This window comes from Rhinolophus sinicus, chromosome 5 (assembly GCF_057876585.1).
Source record: "Rhinolophus sinicus isolate RSI-liver-muscle chromosome 5, RSI-T2T, whole genome shotgun sequence".
NCBI classification, from domain to species: Eukaryota; Metazoa; Chordata; class Mammalia; order Chiroptera; family Rhinolophidae; genus Rhinolophus; species Rhinolophus sinicus.
In genome coordinates this window covers 36,047,276-36,058,416 of record NC_142505.1, presented here as the reverse complement: position 1 = coordinate 36,058,416, position 11,141 = coordinate 36,047,276, and positions in this window count along the sequence as shown.

Sequence of the window (11,141 nt, the reverse complement as noted above, 5' to 3'; positions counted from 1 at the left end):
CCATTCTTTAAACCCCTTCAAAATCTTTTAACACAAGTCCAAATTCTATAACAAGTCCTTTCTAACACCCTCTTACTGAAAACACCTCAATTCTTTTTTTTTGCGGGGTGGGGGGGATATTTTTGTTAACATTTTTTTTATTAGTTTCAGGTGAACAAAACAATGTAATAGTTAGACATTTATTGTTTATATCCCTCACACAGTGAAAACCCCTTTTCCCCCATCCACTACCCCTCTGACATCGCACACAGCCATTACATTTCCTCTGTCTCTATTCCTAATGGTATATTCTGCTTCTTGTAAGTATATGTATATATAAAATTGTAGTTGACATTCATTATTGTTCAGTTTCAGCTTCAGGTGTACAATGCAGTGATCAGGCATCTACATCATCCCTGAGACGGTCTCCCTAATGAGACAAGTGTCCATCGGATACCCTACAAAAAAAAAACACCTCAATTCTTTATATGGCATGTAGTCTCCCTCACTGTACCAAGTAATAAACCAAATTTGTTCAACTGCAGGTTCCTTACGGGCTTGGCTGGAGGGTAATGACCTTCTGAACTCTGAAGAAGACACAGTTTATGCTATAAATAAAAATATTTGAAAGAATATGTATGGTCATTCAAAGACAGTTTTTTCCCAATCCCCACCCATAGTAGATTTCATAATATTCCATAACCTGAGGAGCTGAAACAAAGGGGAGAGAAGATCAAAGAGAAATACACTGGCATTATGCTACTGGAAAATAAATACACTCTACAGGAATATAAGGACATCAAAAAACCAGTATTGCAGTCACTAAATGGGAATGAAGAAACCTGGACTCTGGTGGGACCTTGAGAGGGGTACCCTTGCCACTTACTCTCCTACCTCTCCCCCATCTATCCTTACCAACCCCCACACACACCAAACCAAGCCTCTTGGAGACAATATGCATAACAGAATTCCCAGGTAGATTTGTGGATCCAAGATTGAGGATCTGTGATAAGGTTCCAAGTAGAGCTCAGTACTTGGCAAAACTCATGGAATTTTTCAAAGCCCATTATCAGGGCTCTCTGTCTAGGGACAACCAAGAAGGTTGTGGGAGCAGCTAAGACCCAGACCTGAAGAAGCCTTATGGTTGGGATAAAGAGACACAGCTATAATCTACATGGACCAGCCATTATGGACCAGATGGAATAAGATTCTCAGCAGATGCCAAAGTGGAAGATGCCACTAAGATCTCCCAATACTTTGGCACTCTGTTGCCTCCCAGCCACTCTTATGGAAGGAGAGGGGACAAGAAATCCTGAACTGACCAAGATTACTTGTGTTGATTGAAATTAAGTGTCCATTTGAAGTCAGATCAAAGCCTCAAAATAGAAATTAAGTTCTGTTCTGGAAAAACTTCTGGGCACCTTAATTTGTTCCATAAGATCAACCCAGTGCTTTTACTATCACCTCTCTAAGCTACAAATGTTTTGCGTCCACAGAGCCATGTCCACAACATCTGTCTGTCTCCCTCACTATATTCCGAGTTCATGGAACATTGGAGCGCCATGTTATTTGTTATTGACCCGCCAGTGCCTGTCACAGTGCCGGTTTTACATTTGTCCTGAATCAGCCATTAACCAGTTGTATATCCTTAGGCAAGTTGCTTAATTGCTTTGAGATTTCATTTCCTCACATTAAAATCAGTGGCTCTACTGGCAAAAACACTTTTTCACAAATTGTAGCAAAGACTATTGGTAACAAGTATGAATTGTAGAATATTTTAACAAAACGTATTTTTCTATTTTATAGCTATATACTAATCAGAACTAGGTTAACTAGATTCAACTACTCCTTTAATCCAAGGAATTCAGAGACGTCCTTAGGGAACCTAATTTAATGACTAGATAAGGCAAATTTGTAATTAGCGTATCAACCGCTTATATGGAATTAAGTCTTTCCAAAGTGCTTGAAGGTGCTTGAAACAGTTTATCGTAAGTAGACCAACTGCTCCCAAACCGGGTGCGTCATCAGAGTCGTTTGTGGAACTTTTTAACTGCAGAGATCCCTGGGCCCACCATGGGATTCTGATTCCATTGGCCATGGTGGGCTCTGGAATCTACCTGTTTAAAAAGCTTCCCAGGAAATTCCAGTCATCAGCCAGGTATGAGAATCACTGCTTTAGAAAAAAATTAACTAGACGATGGAAACTCCAACCCTATTTGATTTATCACTGATTCCAAGCTCATTTCTCTTTTTAATTTTATATCAAAACATGATTTTTTTTCTTTTTTAAATCAGTATATTACTAGTGAATGCTATGCTGTCTGAGAGTTGCTTCAAAATAAACTAGAGAGTTGAGGAAAATAAGCTAGAGAGTTGAGGCTGGGAGAGTAGGGTAAAATGAAACAGGATTGGCTATGAGTTGATAATTATTGAACCTGGGACCAAGTACAAGTATTCTGTTTCCATTTTTTTATTCTTTCTACTTTTGTATATGTTGAAGCTTCCTGACCAAATGTTTTGAAAAATGAAACTGAGAATGAGAATAAGTAAAGCCCCTGCTTCTTCCCTCTCATAATCTCATTCCCCCAGTAATAACTAGTATTAGAAGTTGGTTGTATATCCTTCCAGATATTTTCCTGTGTATTCTATATGAATCTCCTTTTTTTTATTCCATTTATGTTCCAACCTTGTGCCAGACCCTGTAATGAAATTGGTTTAGGAGATGTACCTAGAAATGTTTCACAGGGAAATCACTACAATCCCCTCACCAACCTTCTTCCTGTTTCCCTTACTCCAACCATCTCCTGGTTCACTCCCACTGCAAGCAGAAGGGGGTGCCTTAAACCCCAATTCATTTGCCTGGGAGCCATTACTGCATTTTCTCTACAGACAAGATTGTGTCTCCTCTAATTCTCCCTCATTGGGAGTTATGAAGGCTTTGAAGGCAGCCAGACTCTGAGTTCAAATCCCAGCCCCACCACTTTCTAGTTGGGTACTTAATCTCTCTCAGCCTCCGTTTTATCATCTGTGAATGATGCTAACAGTAGTGCCAACTTTTCAGGGTTCTTGTGATTTGTAACACCTGTAAAAGTTTAATTTCTGCCCCCTTCCTAGAATCTCATTAACAGATGTTCTTGCTAAATTGTGAGTTTTTGCCAAACTCATGCCTCAACTCTATCTCTATCCTTACACACACATCCCACAAATATGTTAGAGTTTCAAGTTTTGTTTCCCTAGAATATAAGATAATTAGAAGAATCAAAGCATTTACTGTTTTCTTCAGCCTCCTTTCAACAAAAAGATGTCTTTCCGCTCAGGGAATCAAATGGGTGAACATGTGATGATGCAGGTATACATATGTCCCCAACATTGTCTGTAAAATCCTAAGTACCTCGCTGATTACCTCTCCGATTTTTGTTTTGCTTTGTTTTGTTGTTAATCTCATTTCATCCCTTTCTTTACCAACTCTTTCCTTAGGTATGATGATGCAGTATCTCCAACAATAGGTTTCCAAGATGGTCTGGACCTATCAAAACTCTGCTGGCAACATATTTCCCCAAACCTGTTTGAGATGGTTTCCCCTGACACTAAATTCTATTTTATCTATGGTTATATCTGTACAGTGCTTATACATTTAGAAACGAGAGAGAGAGAGAAAGAAAGAGAGAAAGAGAGAGAGAGAGAGAGAGAGAGAGAGAGCTTTCAAACACCTGGGTCATCATCTAAATTTCTCATTTGTAATCCAGATATATTGGCTCCATGTATTCACAGGCAGAGAAATATGCACTCATATTTGCGCATGCTAGCATGAGTGCACACACATACAAACACATATATAAATCTCTTTTGACCCTATCGTGTACATACTTTGAAAAGTTTGTTAGAAGAACCAGCCTGGTAATAATTCACTGCACCTCATGTATAATAAGCAGGAATGCACCAGCCTTTATGATGAATTGCCAGGGTAACACAGGGACATCTTGTTTGCATTTCAATGCACCAAGTGTCAGATTCTTATTTCATTACTCGCCGGCACATTAGTGGACGGTTTTTAATTTCTTTTTTTTTTTCCCTTTAGCAAAGCTCCATGGAGACCTCTTGCTTTTGCCACTTGCATTGGGAGCAAGGTTGCATTATTTTTAAATGCTATAGTGTCTGGGTCTCACTCGAAATGTTGCTGAATTAACAAAATAAATGATAGCATACTACCAGCAGTATCTGGCTTTAAAAAAAAAAAAAACTCAAAATTTCTCATGCTTTTATTGAACTCATTCTATAAAAGGGGGATTGGAGAATTTGTGGCATCTTCTTCATATTTTAAATTGGAAGATGTTTTATGTTTTGAGTTGTTTTAGGGTTTTCCCCCCTTTGTTTTTCTTTTACCTAGATTCAGATTCAGATTCTTACGTGAAACAATATGAGAAGCTATTCTCAGGAAAAAAAATGTAGCTCTGAATTACCTTATAAACTGCTGGAAGATACTGGATTCTCAGACCTACCGTGAACTCCCCTGATTTACCCCACACTCAAAGGCAGCAGACTAAATGTGAATGCCATCTAGACTGAGAGCAGGTATATTTTTCAAAATTTTCCAAAAATTTGAAGTGAACTTTCTTCCTAATATTTTTCTAAGTGCATAATCAGATACAAAGAAACATTCTTTGGTGCACTGATTCTCAAACTTTCAGACGCTTCAGTGGCCTGGAGGGCTTGCTAACACACAGATGGCTGGGCCCTACACCAAGTGCTTCTGATTCAGTAGGTTTGGGATAAGGTCTGAGAATTTGCATTTCTAACAAGATTCCAGGTAATGCTGAGGCTACTGGTCAGGGAATACACTGATGGGCAAACTCAGAGAACCACTCCAGGGTGGATTACAACCCCGGCTCTATCATTTATCTTCCGAGTGGCCTTGGGAAAGTTACTTCACCTCTGCGGTTTAGAGTCCTCATCAATAAAATAAAGATAATAATAATATTTCTCCTTGGAGTAATTGTTAGGGAACATGAACCAATAAATATAAAGCACCAGGCACACTGACAGGCACATAGTAGATGCTCAACAAATATTAGTTCTTTTCTCTTCCTCGTCTCCTTCTCATGGAAAGGAGATGAGAAGTTCTATGGTCCAATACTCCACACAACATAGGAGTACTTCCTCCAACCTGCCTTCCTTAGTCATTCATTCAGCTCCTATCTGGTCACCTCCAAATGTGGGTGCTCAGCACTTCGGGGAAATCCATCCGTTTGTGGCCAGCTCTCATCAGTAGAAAGTAATGCTGAGTTGAAACCTATCTCGCTGGAATGACATGTTACTGCCTTCCCTCTAAGTTGCAAGCTTTTAATTCGGGACATCCTATAGGTTTATCAACACTGTAAGGTGGGCTTCCATAGGGATAAATCTTGAACTGCTCAGTACACTTTGCTGTGTTTATTAGTGACTTCAATGATAGATTCATTCACTTATTCATTCTCTCACCAAGCAGAGTATGTGCGGGGAGCTCTGCCAATGATGAGGCTGGCAAAATGGACAGAAGCTGGATTAGGAAGGCTCAGGCCAGGCTAAGTGGTCTAGGCATCATTCTTGGGTGGTAGAAAGCCCTTGAATCATTTTAAGCCGGAGGGTGAAATGGTCAGATTTATGTTTCATAAAGATCACACTGACAAGCGTGTGAAGAATTCATTGGATGTGGAGAGACTAAAGCCAAGGAGACTAGAAGATTATAGAGAAGAGGAAATAAACAAGAGAAATGTCAAGAGGGTTGAAAAAAACAGGACTTGGTCCTCTGTTGTGTGTGAAGAATGCAAGAGACGGAGGTATCTAGGATGATGTCCAAGGCCTGGAGGCTGAACAAAGGGTTAACATTTAAAGATAAAGGTAATACTTGAAGAGTATCAGGTTTTCTAGGAAATAATCAGTCGAATTTTGGGCACGTTAACTGTCTAGGGACATCCTGTAGGCAGTTGAATACAGAAGTCTGAAATCTCAGGAGTAAGATCTGAACTTGAGTTACACAGCTACTTATAGATGTGTAACTCAATGACTTACATATTGCAGTGATTATAGGAGTAATGATAGGATATATAAGTACAGGATAATAATTCCATAATTGTAGGAATAAAAAGTACTCTCAGGGCGAGAGCAGAAAGAAGAGGACCGGAAACCAACTTCAAGGAACAGCAACATCTGAGGGGTAGATGAGCCAAAAGGAGTCTCCCAGGGACCGCCAGAGAGGTGGAAGAAGACACCAGAGGGCAACAGTACAGAAGCCAGAAGAGAAAACCAAGAAGCAGGGTATTGTCAACAGCATCCAGTGCCACAGAGTGAGGTCTTCAGGTAAATATTTAAAAAGGCCCATTAGATGTGGCAATCCAGAGAGGATCTTGGTGAGAAAGTGTCTGTGGAGTGAATGTGGTGAAAACTACTGGTTGAGCTCATGAGAGGAAAAGAGGGAAATGAGAAAGTAAAGACAAAGTACTATCTTCAAAGAGCTTGGAAGGAATGGAGAGATGTATAGCTACAATGAGTGAAGGAAGAATATTTTTAATATCAGAAAATGGTAAGTGTAATCTACTGTGGGGCTCATGCACACTCACATACTTGTTTATGGTTGAAATTTTTTAACTGACAGACATCAGTCACAGTAAAGTCACGAAGTCAAGAATAATAAGATAATTTCAAGCAATGGAGGACAGAGCTTTGATTGATACCCAGACTGTGCTGACTTGTATGAAAATGAAGATACTGTTCATTTTCATGCTACTGCCTCCAAACTCAGGGTTTCTGTATCTCCAGAAAATGCAGTCATGCCTCCTCAATAAGTGTGTGTGTGGGGCGGCGGGGGAGAGTAAGAAGATGACTTCCATATTAGGAGACAGGCGTCTGCCCCATTTCTTTGCCACAAGGCATGCCATGAAGGTAAAAGCCAGCTCTGGAGAGCAGCTTCTCTCCCAAGTATTCACCCATGACCCTCTTCGCATTATTCTCTTGACCCATCTCGCATTCTCATCCACCAGCAATCTGTCTCCCTGGCTCCAGTATCTGCCTCTCACTTTTCTCATTTTTGTTGAACCATTCAGACTCCGTTGTTTAGTTCACCTATCTCACTCCTACATCCACTGTACCTCCAGTTTTGAAAACATTTGTAAGTTCAGCAACCAGCTCCAGATAAGAGATAAACTGCCTGGTCTGCCACTTTCACAGAACACACCACCAGCCAGACCAGGCACAGCCTCCATCAGGAGAAGTTAATGATCTAATGTTACCTTAACTACACCGCTATCCTTATGACCCCTAGAGCTCAGCACAATGTCTTATATGTACAGGTCGTTGATAACTATTTAGTGAATTGAAATGCACTTAGTAGTCCTCCCCTTTACTGTATTTTCCTCCAATTCCCCAGGACAGAAGTGATTCTCCCTGTCCCGGAGCAGCCATCTCATAGCTAGAACTCCAGTGGAGCAGACTGCCCTCCCAACAAAGTGGCATGCTTTGCCCACCACTCTCAGATGAATTCTCATGTAGGTGCCCAAGGCGACCCAGCTAATACATGGCAAAGTCAGGATTCGAGCCCAGCCATCTGGTCCCAAACCCTGTGTTCTCCAAGACTTCCGGACTATGCTGTCTTCATTCATCCACATGATGTGGTAGGAGAAGGGAAATGTCCTGCCCCCAGATTCTCTCCCATTCACCAGGCATTACCCCCTGTCCCTGACCACAACTTTGGGATTATTGTCATCAAGAGACCCCACTGATTCTCTCAGGCCTGGGTCCAGGCTAAGACAAGTGAGGCTTACCCTGCTTGTATGTACATGACGCTGAGAGTGAGTGCCCCCTTAAAATTTACGCCCTAGGTGCCTCAGTCACCTCACCCTAGTTCTCGCCCTGGATTCTCTTAAGGATCTCCTTTTGATATCCTAAAAATAATAATAATACTATTTGAAGATATATAAAATTATCTTACTTCTGGAGTGACATCACCAACATAACTAAGATGTCCTTCATTTGTTTACCTCCAACCAACAACAATAATTTGGCAACCATCCACAGACAAAAGTGTCTTTGTGGGATCTATTGGGTCTAGCATTATTCTCCAAGGGACCCAGGACTAATTATGTCCACCTGTGCATCAGGTAATAGGCCTGAGACCTGTGGCTGTGTAACCTGCAGTGGCCCATGAACTGTCTTCAGCCCCTGTCAGCCATGGTCTAGGAGCCACCAGAGAACACAAAAGAGACTTTGTGTAAGTCCAGATTTCCAGGGGAGATGTTCCAGTACACCATTGGAAAATAAAAACACAAATTTGAACACATTGGAGGGAGTAAGAGGAACATTTTACCCACATCACCCTTCCCCCAAGGCAGCACAGCTCAGGGCTAAGGAAGATATCCTCTGCCTGTGATTTCTCCTTGGGGGTGGGGTGGGAGAAGGGGAGTGAGAGCATTTGAGTGAGCACCTGACTTCCCCAGCTGTGCGGGATGCTACCAGAGGTCCATTTCTCACTGCATCCAGAGTATTGAATCCTGAGCTTCCTGACTGTGGGGCAGGAAGAGGGTGGGAGAGTAGCAGATAGGAATCTTGGAGGGCATTAAAGGGATGCAACCCTACTAACTGTGTCAAGGATTCCATCAAGCCTACCCAAGACCTCTGGGGATGCCTGGCCCACAGATCCCCCCAAACGGCCCACAGACATCCCCAGTGCTCTGTGCAACTCACCCACACACACCCCCGCCCAGTGGCTGGCTCTCAAGGCCTGCTACTGATGACAGAAAGAACAAGCTTTGTTTTGGCAAATCGCTAATGAGCAGCCCAAATCCGCGGCCTGGGTTAGCCCACGAACTTGATCTTCAGTGCCACCTTTGGAAAACAAAAGGGAGGCTGTCAGTACTTGATCTGTGTGCTGCAGGGTCCAGAGAAGGCATGAAAATGTAAGAATTCTGCCACAAGAGGGAGCAAGAAGCGTGGAGCAGGTGCCTCTACAGCGGTCTCCGAAAGCCTCAAAATCCCCAGCGGGGCTAATAAAGTTATTCCCCTCCTGAAGTCAGTGAGTAAAGACGGGAGGAGGTGCCTGCTACTTTATATATGAAGACAGCAACTCAAGACTTCAAGGAACTTGAAAAATCAAGTAAATGTGATACCACCAAAAAGCCATAACAATCTTCCTGTAATAGACCCCAAAGACAGAAATCTGCAATTTACCCTACAAAAATTTCAAAATAACTGTTTTAAGGAAGCTCAGTAAGCTACAAGAAAACACTCAAAGGCAATTCAATGAAATCAGGAAAACAATTTTCAAAGGGGAAAGAATGGTCTATTCTATAAATGAACTTGGGAAACTGGATAATCACTTACAGAAGAATGAAATTGAACCCCTATCTTAACACCACTCACAAAAATTAATTCAAAATGGACTAAAGATTTATCCTGAAACTATAAAACTCCTGGAAGAAAACATAAGGAAAAAAGCTCCCTCACATTGGTCTTGGCAATAATTTTTTTGATATGACACCAAAAGCGCAAGCAACAAAAGCAAAAGTAAATAAGTGAGACTTCCTCAAACAAAAAGCCTCTGCACAGCAAAAGAAACAATCAACAAAATGAAAAGGCAGTCTATGGACCGGGAGAATATATTTTGCAAATCATATCACTGATAAGGGATTAATATCAAAAATAAATGAAGAACTAATATAACTCATAACAAAAAAAAATAGTAATAATCCAATTTAAAAATAGGCATAGGTTCTGAAAAGACGCTTTTTCAAAAAAGATATACAAATGGCCAACAGGTACATTAAAAGACGCTCAGTATCTCCAGTCATCAGGGAAATGGAAATCAAAACCACAATAAAATATCAACTTACACCTGTTAGAATGGCTGTCATCAAAAAGACAAGAGATACAGAAGAGATAACAAATGTTCGGGAGAATGTGGAGGAAAGGGAATCTTTGTGCATTGGTGGTAGGAATGTAAATTGGTATACTCTGGAAACAGCATGTAGTTTCCTTAAAAATTAAAAAGATCAAATCATCATGTTGTATGCTTTAAACTTACACAATGTTATATGTCAACTATACTTCAATAAAGCTGTAAAAAAAATTACCTGGTTTCTAAAAACTTATTTCTGCTTTCTACCAGTCTTGTGTATGTGAATAGAGACTCTGGAACAGATTTATATTGAGGATGGTTATGCCGAGGTTGAGTGTTTGAGTTGTATCTTAGCCAAGGTCCCTTGAGACAAGGGTGATGAACAGATAATTTACTTGGGAAGTGATTTATGAAAACCAAAGAGAGTGAAACAGGAAAGGAGGGAATGCTGATATAAGGATGCTATTGAGTTGGGCATCACCATGGGCAACTGGTGATCCATCCGACCACGTTCTCCAGAGGAAATACATAAAAAATATCTCAGAATTTCCCCCCTCCCCGAGGATTAACATGGAGAAGTATTTATCCACTGGCTTCCATCCCCATCAGTTGAGGGTTGCCACACTTCAAGGCTATGCATGGATGACTGCCAAGCAGGCTTCCACTGACATCCCCCATCATAGTGTCACAGAAGGCCCAGGTAAGTAGCAAGAGATACTCATCACATGCTTGAGCCAAGGTGCTGTCAATGGAAGGAGGTCAAATCCTGTGAGAAGCCATTTGCCATAGCCGATTCTGCAATAAAGACTGAGTCTAAGAGAATATGAAGTGCCCAATATGGAGTGATTTTTTTTCCCTTTTCTATATCATACCTTTACATTTGTGGGAATCGTGTGTTTTTTTTTCCATCTTTAATTAAATTGGTTGGGGTAACCTAAAATTATATAAGTTTCAAATGTACAATTCTATAATACATCATCTGTATATTGCATTGTATGTTCACCACCCAAAGTCAAATCTTCTATCACCATATATTTGACCCCTTTTACCCTCTTCTACCTTCCCCCTTATTTTCTGGTAATCACTAAACTGTTGTCTGTGTCAATGAGTTCTTGATTCTTTGTTTGTCTCTTGTTCCTTTGTTGCTTTCAGTTTTATATTCCAAATGTGAGTGAAAAAATATGGTTCTCGCCTTTTTCTGTCTGATTTATTTAGCTTAACATGATAATCTCAAGATCCATCCACATTGTTGCAAATGGTGGTATTTCATCTTTTCTTATGGCTAAGTAATATTCCA